This window comes from Chinchilla lanigera, unplaced genomic scaffold (assembly GCF_000276665.1).
Source record: "Chinchilla lanigera isolate Chin_1 unplaced genomic scaffold, ChiLan1.0 scaffold00045, whole genome shotgun sequence".
Lineage (NCBI taxonomy): Eukaryota > Metazoa > Chordata > Mammalia > Rodentia > Chinchillidae > Chinchilla > Chinchilla lanigera.
In genome coordinates, this window is record NW_004955446.1 from 11,583,769 (window position 1) to 11,605,419 (window position 21,651).

At 40.0% G+C, this 21,651-nt stretch overlaps 1 long non-coding RNA gene across 1 annotated transcript; it reads left to right on the forward strand.

The window, feature by feature from the left end:
• Positions 1-9,203: 9,203 nt before the first annotated feature.
• Positions 9,204-14,189, forward strand: LOC106149455. Its single transcript, XR_001235651.1, has 3 exons — positions 9,204-9,381; positions 9,728-9,891; positions 13,712-14,189. It is a non-coding gene; the product is annotated as an uncharacterized LOC106149455 (long non-coding RNA).
• Positions 14,190-21,651: the final 7,462 nt, after the last annotated feature.

Consider the following 21,651-nt stretch of genomic DNA (forward strand, 5'->3'; position numbering starts at 1 on the left):
GTTTTTGTTATAGAGATCTTTCACTGCCTTAGTTTGGTTAATTCTTAAGTATTTAATTTTTCTTTGTGCTATTATGAATGGCATTTTTTCCTAATTTGTTTCACAGTGAGTTCATTACTGGTGTACAAGAATGCTATTGATTTTTGTGTGTTGGTTTTGTATCTTGCTATGTTGCTGAATTTTATTATTAATTTTAGGATTCTTTTGGTGGATTTTTTGGGTCTTCTATGTAAAGTATCATGTCATCTGCAAATAATAATTTTATTTCTTTCCTTTTATTCTTTTTATTTATTTTTCTTGCCTAATTGCTCTTGCTAATACTTCCAGTACTATGTTAAATAAGAATGGTGATACTGGACATCCTTGTTTTAGTTGTGATTTTATATGGTATTGGCATAGGTTTTCCATAAATGGCTTTTATGAGATTGAAATAAAGTCCTTCCATATCTATTTTCTTCAGTGTTTTTATCACAAATCAATGTTGGATTTTGTCAAAGGCTTTCTCTGCATCTGTTCAAATGGTCATTGAGTTTTGTCCTTCCTTCTACTTATGTGATGTATTGTGATTTGCATATGCGTAGCCATCCTTGCATCCCTGGGATAAAGCCTATCTGTCATGATGCATGATCTTTTTGATAATTTGTTGCATTCTCTTTGCTAGTAGCTTGTTGAGGATTTCTGCATCTATATTTATTAAAAAGATTGGCCATATTTCCCTTTCTTAGTTGGACCCTTGTCTGGTTTTACAATCAAGGTAATGCTAGCTTCCAGGAATGACTTCTGAAGTACTCTTCCCTTTTCAATTTCTTTCAAGAGCATGAGGCATATTGATGTAAGAGCTGCCCTGAAGTTCTTGTAGTATTCAGTAGTGAATCTGTGTGAGTCTGGGCTTTTCTTAGTTGATAGTGTTGTTATTACTACTTCTATTTCATTGCCTATTGGTAATTCACATGTATCAATGAATCTATCCATTTTTCTGAGTTATCAAATTTATTGGCATACAAGCTTGCAAAGTAGTTGCGAGCAATCTTCTAAATTTCAGTAGTGTCCATTGCAATTTCAACTTTTTCATTTCCAATTGCATTGATTTAAGTTTTTCTTTCCTTTTTTCTAAGGGCTAAGTGACTATTTTGTTTATTCTTTTGAAGAATCAGAGATTTGATTTACTGATTCTTTGTATTTTTTAATATCAATTTCATTTATTTCTGCTCTAATCTTTATAATTTTCTTCCTAGTACTAGTTGTGAGTTTGAATTATTTTAGCTTGGAGTTTTGAATTGTTTTTCTAGGACCTTGAGGTGCATTGCTAGGTTATCTATTTGGGATTACTCTGTTTTTGTGATATGGACATTCATAACTATAAACTTCCCTCTTAGGACTGCTTTCATTTTGTCCCATAAATTCTGGTATTTATGGTATGCTGTACTGGCATTATTGTATAGTTCTATGAACTGTCTTATTTCTTTTATAACCTATTATTCAAGACTATATTGTTTGTTTTCCATGTCTTTGCATGATTTCTATGTTTCTTTTGCCATTGATTTCTAGTTTCATTGTGCTATTATCTGGTAATGTTCATGGTATAATTTTCATTCTTTTACATTTACTTAAGCATGCTTTATTGGCTACTATGTGTTCTACTTTGGAGAAAGTTCCATGTACTAGTGAGAAGAATGTGTATTCTGTTTTTGGTTGGAATACTCTACAGATATCTATTAAGTCCACCTGTTTGAAGTTTTTGTTCAAGTCTGGTATTTCTATGTTGATTTTTGTGTAATTGATGTGCCTATTTGTAATCTACCCATTGAGGTCTCCCACTATAATTGTGTTTATGTTTGTCTTAAATTTTATGTCCTGTAGTCCTGTTTTACGAAGCTGAACATGGCATTGTTCAGTGCATATATGTTAATAATTGTTATCACTTCCTGTAAAATTGTTCCCTTAATCAATATGTAGTGACTTTCTTTGCTTCTTCTGATCAATTTTGGCTTGAAGTTCAATTTGTCTGAAAACAGAATAGCTACATCTACTTTTTTCTGGTTCCTGCTACATGGAATATTGTTTCCAACTTCTGATTTTTTAGTCTGTGAGTTATGGGAGGTTTTCTTAGACTGAAACCTCACACTTTTGAACCTCACACACAAAACCTCACATAACTCACAGACTAAAAAAATCAGAAGTTGGAAACAATATTCCATGTAGTAGGAACCAGAAAAAAGTAGATGTGAGGTTCAAAAGTGTGAGGTTTTAGTCTAAGAGTTGTGTGAGGTTCAACAGTGTGAGATTCTATGAGTTGTATGAGGTTCAACCTACGCGGAATACTGCCTTCCATCCTTTGATTTTTTAGTCTACGAGCTGTGTGGGGTTTGAAAGTGTTTCTTGTGCACAGGATACTATCAGATTTTGTTTTTCCATTCATTGTGTCAATCTATTTTTCTTTTTGATTGGGAAATTGAGACTATTTACATTGACCATTATTACTGATTGTTTTCCTGTTGCTCTCATTGGAGTATTTTCCTATTGCAGATTCTATTTCTTTTCTACTTAACATCTCTCCCCACCCAGTGTATTCATTCTATCAGATCAGGCATAGCTATCCTCTTTGCAGACACCCTGAACCTCGAGCCAAAATTGATCAGAAGAAGCAAAGAAAGTCACTACATATTGATTAAGGGAACAACTTAACAGGAAGACATAACAATTATTAACATATATGCACTGAACAATGTGTCATTGTTAAGTTTCATTTTCTCCTTCTAGAATATCTTTGAGAATTTTTTGGATTGTTTGTTTGGTGGTCATGAATTTTTTTCAATGTTTTTCTCATGGAAATATCTTATTTCTCCATTGTACAACATAGTTTTGCAGAATATATCAGCCCACGTTGGAAATTGTTTTTGTTTGGTTTGGTTTGATTTGGTTTGGTTTGGTCTGGTTTTGTTGGCTTGAAACACTTCACTACAAGCTCTCCTGGCCCCTAAAGTCTGTGCTGAGAAGTCTGCTGTAATTCTAGTGAGTTTACCTTTATGATTTGTTGCTTTTCTCTAACAGCTTTTAACATTCTGTTCTTGTGTTGGATTTCTGGGAGATGGATTAGAATATGTTGTGGAGAGCTTCTTTTTCGAGGTTCTATATGCTTCGTTTTTCTGTGTTCTGTAGATCACTGATCATTTTGCTTATCAGGCCCATTACTTTTTTAGTTATATATTCTGCGAACTTGCTAAGCACCTTAGTGATCTGTTTTGTTACCTCCTTGTTATCCTTTCAAATAATTTATCTGTAGGCCTTTTGTTTTCCTCCGCTCAGATGCCCCACAGATAAGTTTTGGGGGAGTTGGGAGTGTTTGGAGGCATAGCCTGTCTTCTCATGTTTCTGTTTTTTGTTTGTTTCTCTGTTGAGCTAAACTTTGCAGGATAATTACAGTGGAAAGTGTGTTGCTAGTATGAAGACTTCTTTTGTTAATGTCCACTTTTCAGTAATGCCTTCTGAGAAGGAATAACTATTGGCCTTTGACTCTGTCCCAGGATCCAACCACCCCTATTTATTTGAGAGAGGAGGTTGCAGCATTTTTGGCCCAGTACTCAGATCTCCAGGTATAGGCTACAGTATTGCTAATGATACTAAGGCAATTCAAATATTTGCATCCCAACAAAACCAATTAATAGCAACAACTATGTCACCTTGGCTCTAGTAATAAAGTCAGTAACAGAAGTAGCACCAAAAACCAATTGGATATTAACAAACCCTAAGAACCAATAATTTACCACCCTTAACTATAGAAATCAGATCTATACTTATGCTATAAACTCTAAGGCTAACCAAATGTTAGCCTACAGTAAATATCTACTAAATGGGAAATGTTTCCCTCCACTAACAATATAACAGTATTCAACACTAATACCACAGAGTTAACTAGCAATTTAGAGATTCATACAGCTTACTAGTTATACTAGTAGAGGCAGACAGGCTGCAGAACTGGAGAATGAAAAGAGTAAAGTTTGAAAAGAATAACAGAAGATTAGAAGAAGGACAGAAAAGTGAGATAGGGGTCCTATTGAGGAATAAAAACAAATTAATAGTATTAGAAAACAGTCACAGGAAAGAACACACAAAAAAAGAAAACCAGCAAAATATAGGAAATAAAAGGGAGAAAAAAGTTGAAAGGGGAAAAGATAAAAGAGAGAAAAGAAGAGAAAGAAGTCATAAACCCCCCAAAATATTGATGAAGGAAAGCAAGAAATAATAACTTTTTTAAAAAATTTAAATTAAGTCAATAAAAAATTCCCCTTTGTTTTGAATAAGTGTTTTTCCCCACAGGGACCTGCAGTCCTTAAATCCAGCCAGTCATGCTTTTCTCTGCCATGCGTTAGGGTCTGTGGGTCAGAGAGGCCCCTCTGCCCATTCACTCCAGACTCTAATAACAATCCACTCTGAGGTGTATCCTCACTCCCCTTGGTAGATGGGAGAAGCAATCAGCCCCCCGGTCTCTGCTGGGCATATGACAGAGGGTGAGGGTTCAACACTCGCTGGACTTGGTTTTTTCCTGTGGAGGGCAGGGTCCATGTCCCGCCAAGCCTGAGCTTAAACTTCTCGTGGGGTCTGTGCCTAGTCCACACCCTTCCTGTGGTAGCCTCTTGTGGCTGCCTCTCACCCAGTCACTGGGGGAAGGTAGCACTAGAGACCCTGAGGCTGCTGGCTAAGCCCATACTTTGCCCCTGGATCTGCTGGCCAGCCAGGCTTACTTCCTCTCCATGGGCACTGTTCTTGCCCAGGATTCTGTCACTTAGTCCATACCTCCTCTGCCCCATGCAAAAGGGAAGCAAAAGTGTAGAGCCAGCTTGGAGTCAGTCAGTGGTTGTTCCATGGACAGTAGTCTGGAGCTGTGTTGCTCACGTTGTGGGCAGCAGCCTCACAAATGCATGCTTTTATCAGTAAGAATCTCAGCTACATTTTCAGAGGCACCTAGAATAGTAATTTCATAAAAATATTTTGTGAGGTACCATTTTCACAAGATTTTAATCTTTTTTAAGGCGAAACAAAATAAATGATCAGGGAAACATAATTTTCCCTTTATACTGAGAACTGAAAAGATCAGTGTTTTCTACCCAAAACCTACTGGATGTAGACATTTTTTCATAGCCAGCCTTGAATCGAAAATCACCACCTTGGAAGTATAATCAGTAACTTTTAAAGTATGGAAAAGGCCACATTTTTCAAGTTCTTTGATCTGGACTTCTAAAGTTTCAAAACAGGCAACCTGTGGCCACATTTGACCTGAGGGGCTTTTGTTTGGCCCAAACAGTGTTTTTTTGTTTGTTTGTTTGTTTGGTGTGGCAGGGGGGCTTTTTGGTACCAGGAATCGAACTCAGGACCTTGCACTTGCCAGGCAGGCACTGTGCCGGTGAGCTACATCCCTGGTTCCCACACAGTGTCTTTGCAGAGTTTGATATTTTGATTGAGCATGGGCATTTCAGCTTGCCTCAGTCTCCATCATTCCCTCATGCCTAACTCCTTTATGTAACACCTGCTTGTTCTCCTGAAAGCATGCAGGTTGATAATCTTACGGTTTGAGCATCCAAGAGAAAATAGTCATTCAAATCAAAATACGAGGAGCTGGAAATGATAGTTGATGTCAGTGAAGAGAGGGTTCCTAGTGAGTAATATGAAAGGCGCTGGAATAGCATTAATCAGCGCGTCATGGTCAATGAAATCAAAGATTTTTAAAAAGTCAAAGAAGAAAACATTTGCAAACTATCCTTCTCACAATGGATTAATATCCAGAATATGTATGGAACTCAAACACACACACACACACACACACACAAACACACACACACACACCCTAATCAAAAGATCGGAAGTACAAGACCTACATAGCCATTTCTCCAATAAAGATACACAAGTGGCCAAAAAATACCTGGGGAGAGCAGGAGTGTTCAACGTCAGTAAACAACAGGGAAGTGCTGGTTAAAACCACAGCGAGGCCTCACCTAACTCCAGGAAGAGTAACAGGTCTCAAAATGGCAAAAGATGACAAGTGCTAACAAAGGTGTGGGGAAAAGAGAACGCTTGCACACTGTTGGGGAAAATGTGATTTAGCACAGCCATTATGAAAACCAGTATGAAGGTTTATCAAGCTTTTAAAAAGTGGAACTATCTTATAATCCACCAATCCTACTACTGGGTATATATTCAAAAAAATGAAATCAGTGTGTCCAAGAGACAGCTGTACTTCTATGTTTATTGCAATAGTTTAAAAAAAATGAAAACAAACTAAGTGTCCATCAACTGATAAATGGATAAAGAAGATGCAGTACATATCACCCTAGAATACTATTCTGCTACCATCTGTGACAACATGGATGGAAGTGGACATTACTATGTTAAGTGAAATAAGTCAGACGAAGAAGAACAAGGACCACACGATCTTACTCAACCGGGCTGATCTCATAGAACTTGAACAGAATGGTGACTTCACTGTCCTCCGCATGTGAGAAAACACAGCTGCAGGAGGTGGAGATGAAGATGGTGGAGATGAAATGCACATATATAAAACCTTAGTCACTAACTCAAGATAGTAAGTGTCCTAGCACAGCCCAGAAAATTTGCCACATAGAGATTCAGAATCTGGAGAAAAGTTCGCTATGGACTGATATGGGCAGAAAGGGCCTCAGGATGAAAAGAGAATAACATTTGCCCAGCATCAGCCTTCTGTCAGGACAGACGCTGTGTAATAAAGGCACAGGTGATAAAGCATGTGCATAGAAGGATGCAGACTTCCTCCTTCATACTAAGAGCCAAGTAGTTGGGAGAAATACAGAGAGGAAGACATTTTCCAAATGTAAATTAGCATATACAAAAGAGATGACAGGACTTTTGTTTCTGATTTATCGAATTATTCATATAATTTTTTCCAGAACTAAGCAACATTGAGTTTGAGATACAACAAATCACTCTCTCACAAAGAATAAAATCATATGAGGGAAGAATTAGAATTGCCACTCCCCAAGTATAAGCTGTTTATTATTCACAGATTTCATGTGTGTTAGTAATTTACTGACTATCATAGCTCCAAATCCACTTTTTTTGTTGCTTTTTTTTGCTTTGGTTTTGATTTTGGTTTTTTGAGACAGGGCCTTGTTATATACTTCAGGTTGGCCTTGAACTCACTCTGCAGCCCAGGCTCGCCTTGAATTCATGGTTATCCTCCAGCCTCAGCCTCCAGAGTGTGAAATTATAGGTGTGCACTGCCACACTCAGCTGAATCTACTTTTCAAACCCCTGTTGACAGGCTGAATTGCTGAGCCATGCCAGGATTTTGCTGAGCTCCCTGTGAGACACTGCCAGAAGGAGCCCTAGAGCACTGGGAGGTGGAGGGGGTGTGGGCACGGAGGGAGCTCCTTCCTGTCCACAGCACTTCCTGGGAATATCTACCCAGGAGCAGCATCGTGTGCTGCAGTGGCTGACTCCAGATCTCAGCCGACAGAAAACCAGCCTCTGATGCCCCTCAGAAGAACCAGCAAACCCAGGTGTCCCTCATCCTCAGAGAGCTGAGCTGAGCCCCTAGGGCTTCCTCCCAGTATCTTGGTTCTGCTAACCCTACCTCTAGACTTTTATCCCCCCAACTGTAGTGCTGGCAACCTCTGCTTTTGCTAAAATAATTTTTTTCAAAGGCAAGCTCACACAGTATAAAATGTACCATTTTACTTAGCCAGAATTCCCTTTGCCTCTGATGTTTCTCCTCATAGTAACTTTCACCCACTGACCTCCCCTCCACTGTGTGACTATAAATTCCCATTTTCCCATGTTATATTCAGAGTTGAGTAAAGCTCTCTCCTGACTATAAAATGCCTTTGTATTGTATTCCCTATATCTATGATGATGAAACTGAATAAAGTCTTCCATTCCTTGCTTTATTTTTTCTCTGATTTTAAAGATATTTTTCATAATTTTTAATAGTGCATATCATTTATATCTACCTTGCTTTAAAAATACTATTTTAAATTGTACAATTCACCAGGTATTAGAATAGTCACAATGCTGTGTAACTGTTATGGTTTGTGTGTGGATGTCCCCTCAAAGCCTCAAGTGGTTATGAGTGGGGCAGGCTTTTTGGAGAGAGCTGAATCTAGAGTTTGTGATTGGTTCATGGTCTAGTGGTGGGATTGGAGGTGTGAGGGCTACACCTGATCTAGGGCAGGTAGCGTGCATACAATATAAAGGACTGAGAAATGTTTATCTGTTCTCTTGCCCTCTCTCATTGCTTTTGCTCTCTTTACCTCCATGAATGATTACCCCTCTGCTTTGTGCCACCAGCCTTAGTGCCAGCTGATTATGGTCTGAAACCTCTACCAACTGTGAGCGAAATAAGTTAACTTCTTTCACTTTCACTGGGTGTTTTGTCCCAGCCACAAGAGAAAATGAGCTAAGACAGTAATCATTATCATTATTTAATTCAGTACATGGAGTTATACATGTTGGTATAAATGGATATGAAGGTACAATGTGTATGCCTACAGTATAATATTTTATTTCTATATCTAACTCTATATACTGAAAACTCTACATTTACATCAAAACTTCTAGTTTAATCCTACACTACAGGATTCACTCTAGGTTTTTGCTTTTCTATATCCTTATTCTCTTCCCTAACAATGAGAAACCTGGCTCACACTACCTCATGACACCGATTTATGTCCTCAAAGCTCCTGTCCACATCCGTCTTCCAAGCCCAGCGAGTTGGCACCCTCATTTGACCACTTTCCTTAAGTGGCCAGAATCCCACCAAGCCAATAATTTATTTCAAAGTCTATAATTACAAAGATAAAAACCTAGATTGCTCCGTAACAGCCTGGACATATGTTTCCTTTGCAGAAAATGCTACACACATGATGATATAGCAGACTCCGAATGCATGCTTTCCAGCAATTTTAAGGGATTAACTATGGTAAGAGTCTCTGTCTACAAAACAGTGTTTTCTCTGAGGAAAGCTAACTTTATGGGTTTAAATTCATGACTTGCACAACCATTATGTGACACCAGCAGGCACACATTGTTCTGTAGTTCCTGGTGTGACGCAAAAGAGAAAGGTGGCTTGTGCTTTCGTCTGGATTTTTGCTTTACAGAAACAATAAAAACTGGTCTAAGAATCATGTTTTTCTCAAGGCTCAGAATTAGAATGGGCAAGATGGTGAATGGCTTCACGGGCCACTTAGCCTTACAACTCAAGAATTTAAAAGTATTGAGGAAATTTTTATTTGATGTTTTGCTTGCCCTTGATAGAAAAGGCATCTGTATGGACTTGCCAACTGTAGTTTTTGGAAGGACTCACCCTGGACGATCCTCCGGGCCATCCCATACGCTCCCTTCTCTCCGCTCTAGGTACGTGCTGGCCTGCGCATGGACCGCGCAGTGGGTGGAACAGTGGTGAGCTCATGGGTGTTTCCCAGCCGTCCACGGGAGAGCTCTGGCTCGTGCAGGGAATGTCCCCGAAGGCCCAGGTATTACAGGCTTGGTCCTCAGCTTAGCACTATTGGGAGACGGTAAAATTTAGATTTGGCCTGGAGTGCAAGCATGTGTTCCCCTTATCGATAAAGGGACTCCTATCTGGAAACAAATGGAATAGAAGTGTACAGGTGAAGGGCAGTATGAAATAAGCACACTGTTTTGAAGTCAAAATGGGCCTTTGTGGGAAAGTACATGTGATCGGCCACTCCTCTGCTTCCAGGATTCTGCTCTACTTGGAGAAAACTGGGCAGTTCTGGCTGGTTTCCTACTTCGGGGTTGAAGGTGCCAAGCCAAGGTTTGGCCTGGAGTCTCTTCGAGACGCGGAGCACCTCTGACCCCTACTGGCCGCTAGCGGTATCACATCTCTAGAACGGCCAGGACTCGGTAAGCACGGTCTTTCCTCAGCTACCCTGACTGTTTCTTTTGCTGTGTTGTCAGAGTGTTCCACTGGCTGCCATCTTTGCTTTTTCCGCACTGTTTCTTCTCCGGAGTGGTAGATATCTTGCTGTCATTATATAGCATGTGGTGTTCATTTTAGTTTTCATGTGATTAAAAAATGAGCCAAGATAAGGTCTAGGGTTGTTACATACGTTGTTGGTTTTCATTCCTCATTGTCTGGACTTCTTGGTGATAAGCACCCTGCTTCTGTGTTTGCAAGAAGTCGTTCCGCTGCCTATTCTGTGTTGTCGTTTGTAGCGCACACTCTCTCGTGGTCCCTGCAGTACCGCAGAAGCACCAGTCACAGCACCAAAACGGACACAGGCCGAGCCTTAAATCCCCATAGGAAGCCGCACAGGTGATGGAACCTGGGCCAGTGATCAGGACACTCACCTACTGGGCATCCTCACATTTCTTACTCTCTACGTTCGTTCCGGTATTTCTATGCCCTGTCTCACCACCGCACCTGGGTAAGCTGAGTCATGCATTAGACAGGACTAAAGCAAGCTGGGGGAAGGCAGTGTTGGGGTGAGGAGCAGGCCTGCTGGTGGCTTTGCTCTGGCCTATTTAGCAATCCCCACCAACTTTTCACCCAGCTCTAAAAGCCAAAACAACAGTTTTGTGCTACAGATATTTCCCCAATGGAGTGTGTGTGTGTGTGTGTGTATGTGTGTACATACACTGTATTTAGAATCATATATTAAATTAATTTCAATTTTAGATTGAGAGCTGAATCCAGCTGCTAATCCTCTCTCTAAAAGGAGATCTGTATTACTATTGCTGTTGGTCTTCTCTTTTCTGTTTTATCTTTTTATTTTTATTAGTCCATGTGTGCAGTACCAAACACTTACATGCATGGTGAGGATTCGGGCCATGTACATGATGCCTCTGGATTCTTTTCCCATCCTGTTCTCTCCATTTCCTCCGTCTTTGGTTCCTTTTCTTTTTGTAAAATATCTGTCTCCCTGTTCTTATTATCTATCTTTTATTTGCTCTTTAATTTATATTTTGGCTTTCTCATGTAAGTGAAATCATGCTATATTTAAGCTTGTTTGTCAGATTTATTTCACTTAATATTGTGGACTTACAGTGGGCCCATTGGGGGCCCATCTTTTGACAAATGATCAAGTCTACCTTTCTTTATGATCTCTTGCTATTTTATGTCATAACCTGAAACTGACCCCCCCGTTTCCTCAGTGAGCATCTGCTTGCCTGTCTATAGGCGTCACTTGCAGATACAAAATTCAGGGTTCCTTCTCAGAACTGTTTTCTGCTCTCCTTTCTCATGGCCAGCAGGGGGACCCGGGGCACTGAGCACACAGTGTGTGTGAGATCAGGCTACTTTGCTGTGCTGAAAGACTCCCTCCCTCTCTAGAGAAGTGACATTTAACCCTCGGGTTTCCCAGCACACACACAAAGCATGGGGGAAACTGAGCACCCTCTCCTGAGGCCACAGGTACCGTCCTCTTTATTCGGGGCTGAGAAGAGCTTTGCGGCCACATCTCCCCCTGGTAGGGAGAGAGAAAGCCGTTTAGTGCTCTGTTTCAGAATCCTGAAACCTGAAGGAGAAAAGCAGTAGAAATTCTGGCCCTGGGCCATTATTCATCCTGACACCACAAAACGCCAGAGCTGTGTAGAGGAACGGAAAAAGCCCGCGAGCAGGACAAATTCCAGCCCTTTCTATTCTCGTGGGTGATAAGCCTTACAAATGCCTTATTCTGCATCAATACTGTTTTATCATTTGTTGTGTTCTCTCTTTTTTTTTCTTCCTGATCCTACAGATAATACCCAAGTTGTAGAAAATAAACTGTTTGTCTTAAGAAAAATGTGTATTACAGTTACACAAACTATCCTGTGAATTTGAATGGCTCGCTGTCTATGATTAGAAGATTTTACAGTTTCTCACCATGTGACAGTGACATCCTCCATCAATGTCTATATGACTTTGCTAAAAATCATCTTGAGGATCAGGTTTACTTTTTACTATTAGGTATGACTGATCAAGCAGTAAAAACTGTTGGGGTACCTGTCATATTCAGGGAATTGCGTACCACATAACACAAGGCCTATAAAGAACTAAAAGTACAGCCCTTAAATACAAGAAATTGATTGTCTACCTAGGAAGATGAGGCAGAATCCAAAACAAGCTATAAAAAATATCAAGTGCTCTCTTTAATGATAATAATGAGAATGGCTACTGAGCATTGAATGCTTACTTACTTACTCTGCTAAGTTTTTTATAGTTCTTATCTCACTAAATCCCCACAAAAACTTCATGAAGTTAAAACTATTGCTGCTGTCTTAAAGATAAGAAAAGTCACACAAAATTTAATTTAATTGCTAGGGTTGATTCCAGACTGTCTGACACCAAGACCTCCCCTATGTACCTAGTGAACTATGCAGCTTCCTAAAAGCGCAGGGAGTTCACAGTTGGGCCATCTGCATGGGCTGAGGGTGGCCTTCATGAGGAGGGACCTGGATTGGGATGTGGTTCAGGCAGAGACAAAGAAAAAGCCTTTTAGGGAAGGACACAATGAAAGCACACACAGCTGGGGGTGAACGTGCACAGGGCATCCAGGTTCCAGGATTAAACCTGCAGCCTGCTGCAGACCCTGTACAAATGGACAGGAGTCTGGATATGACAGAGGTCAGGAGAGAAAAGCAGATTGAAGTCAAGTTATAGAAAGGCCTCCTCAAAAAACACCTTTAGAGACTAGTGTCCAAGAAAGTGACCGCAACTTTGAGCTAGGACAGACAGTAAGTAGATTACTTCAAGAATTCTCCATGTGAGGTGACTACATATGTATTTGAGCTGTAAGCAGGGTATACCAACCATAGATGAAGTGTTACCATGGGGCCTGGCTAAATTCCACACCCTGGAATTTCACAGTATATTCCCTATGAGGACATATTAGACTTCACTATACTTGGACCTAGTCATCTACCTCTAAAACGTACTATATCAAGTCCTTTTCCTACCCCTTTTACCTTCACAAGTGAGCTTAGTGATCATCCTCATCATCGTGTTATAGATGAGGCGACTGAGGCTCAGAGAACAAATCAATCACTTGGGGACGGGGGAAGTTGAGGATTGAACTCAAGGCCTCACATGTGCTAAACACATGCTCTCTTAATATCTCTTAAGACTGAGATATTCCCAACCCCCACAAAGGACTTATTAAAAAGCTTTTTAAATGTGCAATGAGCTCATCAAAGCTCAAATTCAGATCACGTTACTCTACATTATTTACTAAAACGTTTTGCAAACATCAACTGAGCAGTTACACTCACCAAGCACCATGCTAGATGCTGACCGAACAAAAATAAATAACCTTTACTCTCCACTCTGTGGACTTCTGATGATTATACAGATAAATGTAATGTAAATGATAACTATATGTGCCAATAATACCTTTTCTAAATATTTCAACATTTGTAGGTGGGATGAATCTGTAGAACATAGCCAGGAGCACTTTTCAAAAGTAAAAAGCCAGTTCCCATGCAATATATTTCATCTCTCACTTCTTACTTGAGGGTGGCTGAAAAAAAGGCCAGCTGCCGCTTCCGCAGAGTAGGAGCAAAAAGTGGTGAGTGATGATTTCTACAGTTCGCTCAAGAGCGGTTCTGCACCATTAGTCTCTTTGCAAGCCCTGACTGATACAAGCCTGCCACCTGCTGGAGCCCAGCAGGACTAACCCTGAATTTCAAGGAAGTGGGTAATCAGAGTGGGTCATCTACACAAACTGTATTGTCTTTCAACCCTTAGAGTACGTGATGACATGCAGCAACTACTCCCGGCCTTCCCCGTGTTTGATTGGCAAAGCCTCATGAAATTGAACACTGAGGAAGATTTCAAGAAAGGAAGTTGCAAATGGTTTGCATGCAATGGAGACAAATAGACCTGAGCATAAATCACAACCTGGCCACCTACCAGAGATGTCTCTTTGAACATATCAAAGAGGAACATGTCAGCTCCTCTGCACCTTGGTTTCATTGTCTGTGAAAGGAAATGACAGGAAATAGAATATATGTTGAATACATAAACGAAAAGAATACATGGACACATCCTTGTTGGTAAGATCAGAAAAAAATAAATGTAAAGCATTTACAGTACTGCAAAGTACACAGAAACAGAAAAAGTTCATTGAGATCATTTAATCTTTCTGTGTATCAAATATCCTGAAGTCTTCCCAGCCAATATATATGTAGTGCAGAACTATTTGGGAATGGGGGACAAAAGGCAACTTGTCCAAATCCCTTTCTCAGATTTGTACAAGCCAGGACCAGTCTCCTCATTCACTCAAGACCTAGGGTTAAAAAAAGAAGTAAGCGTTACCTAGGGGATATTATCGATAGAAAAGAGAGGCTATTCTACCTGTTGGGTGTGCTGTGGGGTTTGCTGCCGTTTGTATGTATGAATGAGGTATTTAAAGATCTTAGAAACAAGGTTTGGAGGATTACTTGCCAAGAGTAATCTGATTACTCTCCAGGAGCCTAATAACAATGATAATAGTGGCAATAGCCAAGGTCACCTGCACTGGGTACCTTCCATGCACCATTGTGCTTACTCTGTATAGCAACCATTAGGATAAATGTTATTATTATTTTTAATATTATTACTGCTCCACTTTACAGGTAAAGAAAATTAGGCTTAACAATCTTCGATGCAACAGACACCAGTGTTTGTCAGTGCCCAATACCCTCCTTTCTCACTGGCCAAACTCAAATCCTATCCACATGCTCATTCCTCCCTAAGTGGCTCCAGCTTGCGTGCAGACCAGGGGGGCCCATCAGAGAAACCCCTCCTCCTTGCAGCAGATTGGCTTAAGCTGGAGCAAGTGACCCAGTTATGCTCAATTTTTCATAAGAGAAGGCTGCTAGAAGCCTCTCAGGGAAGGATTGCTAGTTAATAAAGAGAGACACAGGGAAGAAAGTTTTCTTTACTTCCATCAGATGCTGTGTCTGGAGTGCCTAATGGAGCTGAGGACTGCGGATGATACTGATATGTTGAAAGATATCAATATGTAATACAACCACCATTGTTAATTCCCTACCACTTTGTTTCTAACTCTGTATTGTATGTATTGTGCTTGTGATATGTTGTAAAATGTTGTATGTCTGTTAATGTTTCCCTCCTTTTATCTTTAAAATAAAAAAAAAAGAAAGTGGCACGTCAAAAATGGAGAGAACTTGAGTTTGATCCATGAAGTTGTCAAGGTTAAGTTTTTAAAAATAATTTTCATCATATTTTCAAAGGTTAGAAAGCCATTTATGCATTGTCAAAAGCTTTAGCACCATTTTCCTTGAATGAATAATAAGTGGTCTATTCTTGTTTTTTTTGGAAGTTTCCCCAACCTCATATGTTGGTTGAGTTGGTGTCATCTAAGAAAGGTATTCAGAGAAAATTTTGAATTTTTCCATGCAAAAATTGTTTGCCACTACATACACATTAGCTGAGAAAACTGCAGGGTGCTCTGTGCAGCAAAAGACTAGGCTACTTAAATAAATTGTTTTGTATCAATAAAGTGGAATACTATGGAGGCAAAAAGTAGAAAGTTTCTTGTGGCTTGACATGGTACTCTAAGATATATAGAAAAGAGAAAAAAAATCTAAAGCAAAACTGGGGATATAATATTTTTATTGGTCAGGATAGGTCATGTTATGCTGCAGTAACAAATTAACCACAAAATTCTAGTAGCACAACACAGCAAAAAGTTCATTTCTAGATCATGTTTTATGTCCAATTCAAGTTTTTAAAAGGTCTTGCTGCCCCTCATTACTCATGTCTAATGGAGGTTCCAACAACTTATGTCACTGTCTTTTGTTCACATGGTTTTCAGGGTCTTCTGCTGTGTCAAGAAAAGAGAATTATAGACTACCTCATACTGGAAATGACAACATACATCCCACCTGCTCAAAAGTATTGTCCAGAATTTCTTACATGGACCTCCCTAAAAGGGGTGCAAGAGTTGTTCTCTGAGCCCATAAAGGAGATGAGAAGCAGACAGAGAGCAATAATTACTTCTGTCACTGAAAGCTTCCACTTGAGATTTCTAAAAGACAAAGAAGGAATCTAAATTTCTCTTTCTCTCTCTCTCTCTCTCTCTCTCTCTCTCTCTCTCTCTCTCTCTCTCTCTACTCTCTCTGAGCCCATAAAGGAGATGAGAAGCAGACAGAGAGCAATAATTACTTCTGTCACTGAAAGCTTCCACTTGAGATTTCTAAAAGACAAAGAAGGAATCTAAATTTCTCTTTCTCTCTCTCTCTCTCTCTCTCTCTCTCTCTCTCTCTCTCTCTCTCTCACTACTCTCTCTCTCTCTCATGGAAAAGCACAAAAGATATAGATTGTGTCTCGAAGAAGCCCAATACATAGATGTAAGGTGGGCTCACTTTATAAATACCTGCTCTTGCAAGAACTAACTTGTACTTTGAAACCAGCATTAATTCCTTCCAAGGACAGAGACTATATGATCTAACCACTTCAGCACTGCCAGACTGGGGACCAAGCTTCCAACAGACAGAGCTTTTAGAGACACACTCAAGTCATCCACACCATAGCACTCATTCTCATTTTCTCAGGTGTGCATTGGTACATTCAGAGGTTAGATGATAATAGGCTGAATGCAGAAATAGACATGGGAGTAGTCTTCTAATAGAAGCCATTTCTCTAACTGACAGATTTCCCACGTGTTACAAAGATTTACTAAAATCTGTACAGGAAAGTTTAATAATTTGCTCAATTGTTTTGGAAAACAAGCTAGTTTTCATATGAATGTTAACTAATAATGGATTTGTCAGTATAATTTTAAATAAATTAGTAAAAATTTTAACATCCTCAGTTTTTATTTCAAGTACAGTATATTAGTTTTCCTTTACTATAACAAAACACCTGAGGCAGCTAATTTTGTACAGAAAATAAGGTTTCTTTAGCTCACAATTCTGGAAGTCCAAGCACGTGGTTCAGGTTCTGTTGAGGACCACTCTTGCCCACATTACCTCATGGTGAATCCCAACACTGAGAGCTCATGTGAGAGAGGGTCACCTCCCAAACCAGGAAATCAGAGAGAAGATGAAATGGGTCCAAGAATCTCTTCGGAGGGTACCACCCCCAAAGACCTAAGGATTTCCCACCAGGCCCCACCACTTAAAAGCTCTATCACCTCTCACATCACCACACTGGGGATCAAGCCTCCAATATATGAAACTTTAAGAGACAAACTACACCCACATGATAGCATGTGTAAATCCTGACTGATGTAATTCATACAGACGAAGTTATTTTGAGTTCTCAATAATTTTTCAGGATGAGAGCCATGCATGGCAGAGCATGCCTGTAATCTTAGCACTCAGGAGGCTGAGGCAGGAGAATCACTGCGAGTTTGAGGCCAGCCTGGACTACAAAATGAGTTCAAGACCAGCCTGAATTATACAGTGAGACCCTGTCTCAAAAATGATAAAAAACAAACAAACAAAAAAATTCAGAATTCCAAGGAGTCCCGAAAACAAAATGTCTGAGAATCTCTGCTCTGGATGAATGTCTGATCATGACATTTCTCCCAGTTAGAAACTCTGTTTTGATTTATAGGACTTGTACACCCAGTCTTACATCCTGTCCACTTTCTCATTAGAGAAATATTTGGTCTTTCATCCAAAGATTTTGGGCCTGCAGTATCTTTTCTCTCCCACATTAAACTTTAGCAGAATTTGGGCTCACTCAAGGAGCTATTCAGTCACTCCTCAGCCTTGGAAAATTGCAGTTCTGCAACTGTGAGACACCTCCACTCTCTACAAAACCACCAGGCCAGTTTTCAGTGCTGATCTCTCCCCATTTCATTGCCAACATCTTGCGGCAGGTACATCCCTCCACTGACCAGAACACAGGTTCTAGAAAGGACAGAGTAATTTTTTAAGTAGAAAGCCACCCATGCCAGAGTATTCCAGTCCTCAGTGTGAGCACACAAGGCACACCCTTCAATAGCATAGCCTGGAACATTCTGGAGATCATTCTGGAGTTCTTGCACATCAGTTTCTCAAAAGGTCTCTAAAGGTTACAAAATAGGCACAAGTCACCAGTGAGGAGAGATCACTTCCTTTTATGTGTTGCTATCCTGAATGTACTGTAACCCACCCAAGCTGACTAGGACTCCCATTGAAGTAGCTTTGCACGCTAAAGTTTCATCAGTTGTGCAGACAGATGGTCACTAAAGGCATTCCTCCCACAGCTTCCACGGTGAATGTGGAGTGGGCAGATATGGTCACAGCACTCTCCACAGGAGTCACCAATGCAATCTCCAGCCAGTTCGGGAGATGATGATATATCAGTTTCTTTTCTCCCATTGCTGAGACAAAATACCCTACACCCATGGTTAAGGAAGGAAAGTTTTATGTAGCTCAGTTTGTAGGGGTTGCAGTCTTTAATCTGCTGGCTCCAAGGCAGGGTGGCATGGCACAGGGTGTCAGAAGGTGTCAGAAGATAGCAAAAGCAACCAGAGCAAAAGTGGGGGAGGGAAGCAAGTCTCTTTTCCTCCTTAATATTGTAAGAAGGCTACTACCCCTTAGGGCATGTGTAGCACTCACACCATCTCTGTGCCCTCCTTTTGCACAGGAGAAAGATGTTTGCAAAATGATAACACTGGCCCCCTGCTGAGTTGTTTAGTTAAACTTCTAAACTTCTCAAGTTGACACAAGGCACCAACCATTACAGTGATTCACCTAGGTGAGGAGAGGTTGGGCCTGTAGTATGTTCATACAATAGGGCTCCCTACATTTTGTACCCAAACAAGACAGTAGGATGGGTGGTTTTCTGAAAGGTTATTTCCTCTGGGAGCTCTGTCTGTGTTTACCAAGGCAGCAGGCAAAGTTTGAGTGACAGGTTTCTTACTGTTACTTCTTTGCTTTGGGAAGATGAGGAGACAAGGAAGAGAAAGAGATTCACGGAAGCGCTTAAGACACAGAAAAGAATAAAAAGATTAAAATCATTTACAGCTGTAAGACTCTATAATTTTATAATTTTACTCTTTATGCTCTATGAATCTATTATTTAAATTCCATTGGGGCCACACCCTAACCCATACACACATCCCAGACCATCTCTCCACTAACTTAACTGATTTAAGGAATACTGAAAGAAGCAGCTGCCTCTAAAATGTTTGCACTGCTGGCTTCTCCTGGAGCTGGGAGCTCTTGCCATCAGAATTGTATTACTGGAGGAAACAAAGTATATCCTGCTCTAATCTGAATTGCACTCATGGGAGTAGCCCACATACTCCAGGATGATAATGTCAAGTCTTGTAATATTAAAATGCCTCAAGTCTCTATACTGCACATATGACTTACACTGTTTTCAGAGTCCCTAATGCTCTCTTCTCTTCTCTTATTGCTTCATTCCCAGTGTTGCAGATAAAATGGGGCTGCACAGTGGGGCACGGTAGCTGGCAACCTAAGCAGCTGAAGAAAGGGTAGGTTATGTCATCTAAAAGTACAATATGACTTCGCTTTCCAAGTAGTCAATATCGATCAATGGAAAACAGGAGATATGAAGAATAAACAAGCAACTCTCCCTTCTTTTTGCCTTTCACAGTCCTATTTTTTCTTGAAACCATCCACAAAAGTCATACATGTCCAGTGAAGACACATTGCTCTACACATTGCATAGTTCATTGGGAAGTTGGAATCCTCACGGTACAACACCCTACAGAACTTCACATCTTTCCTGAATTTTCTTCAATTTTTCTTCATCATCCTCACCACCCTAGGCATGTACCTCCAAAACTAAATATTGTCACTGTAGTATTTCTCTTGGACTTTCTAGAAAGTCCAGGCTAAATGATTGGTCTAAGAATCTTTTAAAATATCTCAACAAATAGCATTCTTCTTTCTGTCTAAGCTCTAAACAAGTTTAAAACAATATATATATATATATATATATATATGCACGCCACATACCACCTTTTTTCTTGTTTTGTCTTTACAAATAAAAGTGAGATTCTAAGACATCTAGGTTAAAAATCATTTGTGCCTACATAATAAAGCCAAGACTTCTACTCCCTATTCCAGTGTTAGATTGTAGGAGACTTCACCATGTGCGAAGGAGCTGTAAAGATGAGATGAACAAAGAGTAGGAGGGAGAATTCCATATTTTATGAGGACAGAGTTGAAATAAATATGTACGATTCTCCCTAAATTCCTTAGTTAGAGAAGTCATTCCACCTCTGTAGAGGCTGAGTGAAGGGGCAGAAAGGTCCGGGGTCTCATCCTGAGATGGGTCCCTGAAGAAGAGGAAGAATTCCTACCGAAGAGCTCTCAGTCCCTGACCCTGGGCAAGGCTCCAGCTCCCAATAATCTCAGCACCTCCTGACGGTATGGCTTGCTCTGATCTGCTGTTTTGCTACATTTTTTATCTCCTTATCTTCCATGACTAGTTTCTTTCTCCACCCCATGCCAAACAAACAAGAAACAGTCATTTTTTCTTACATTCCCCAAAGAAACCACAAACATAAGGCCACTGAGTATAGAAGACTTACTAAAGCTGTTAACAGACAGTTCAATCCAGAAAAGTAAGACTTAATAGAGAGAAGATTCAGGATTCCAGCTCTGATGGGAGATCTTGCATTGTGCTAACCCTTTCTTTAAAATCCAATTAGAAGCATTGGACAAAATAATAAAAGGTCTATATGGAGGCATTGGAGACACATACCGGCCAGATTTGAAGGGAAGAAAGCCCAGGACATGCGTTTCACACTCATCCTAAATATTTACAAATTGAAGAATGAGGAAATGTTCAGCACTTTAAGTGGGCTGAGAAGGCAGAGGTCAGGCTTTGGAAGCAAAGCCCTGGAGAACGGGGAATAATGGAGCAAAAGCCGTTTCTCTCAGGAAAAAGGGGCAATTCTATGTCTTTGCCACGCTGTGCCAGTGAAGATTTGCTCACACGTTTAGGGAATTGGGCTAAATTTGGCCTAAGAACAGAAACTCATTTATGAAATGTGCATCCAGCACGCACGTCTCGATCAATCTGCAATGGATGATTGCTTCTAGCACACCTAACTCAGCGTTGGGTTTTCAGTAAGAGAAAACAAAAACTCTAATTTGGATTCCTATTTTGACCTGGTAACATAGAATTTAATACACAAGAGCCTGTCCCATGCAAACTGAATTACATGAACATTTGTTCAAGCACTTATGCAGGCTTCTTTTCCCATGTAGTCTATCACTGTCAAAAGAGGACCCGAGGATCACCATAACACTCCTTGTTTCCATTGATACTATTACTAGTTTAATACTAAAAATCACTTCCCTTACATCTTATCAAGCAAACTGTATGTTTCCCAGTGTTTTCTTCATATCTCAAATTATGATTATAATTTATGTATTATTCGAAGATATTACAATAAAATAAATATTTTATATATCTATAGAATATCAGTTTGTATGTTTATTCACTTAACTAGGTAAAAGAAAACTTAAGCTTGTTTAACCAAAGATTCACAGATTAATTCAGATTTACCTCTTGAAAATTATTTCTTTTCCTCTCTAAGCCTAGTCATGCAAAAAAAAAAATCATGCTACAAATTGAGATCTCATTTTATTTCCATTTCTCAATTTGAATGTCAATGGAGTTTCTTTCCCTTGGGAAAAGAAAAGGGAAATGTCAGAATGTAAACTCCTGGAAGCTGAAATGCTACAGCTAAGTGACAGATTCCACTG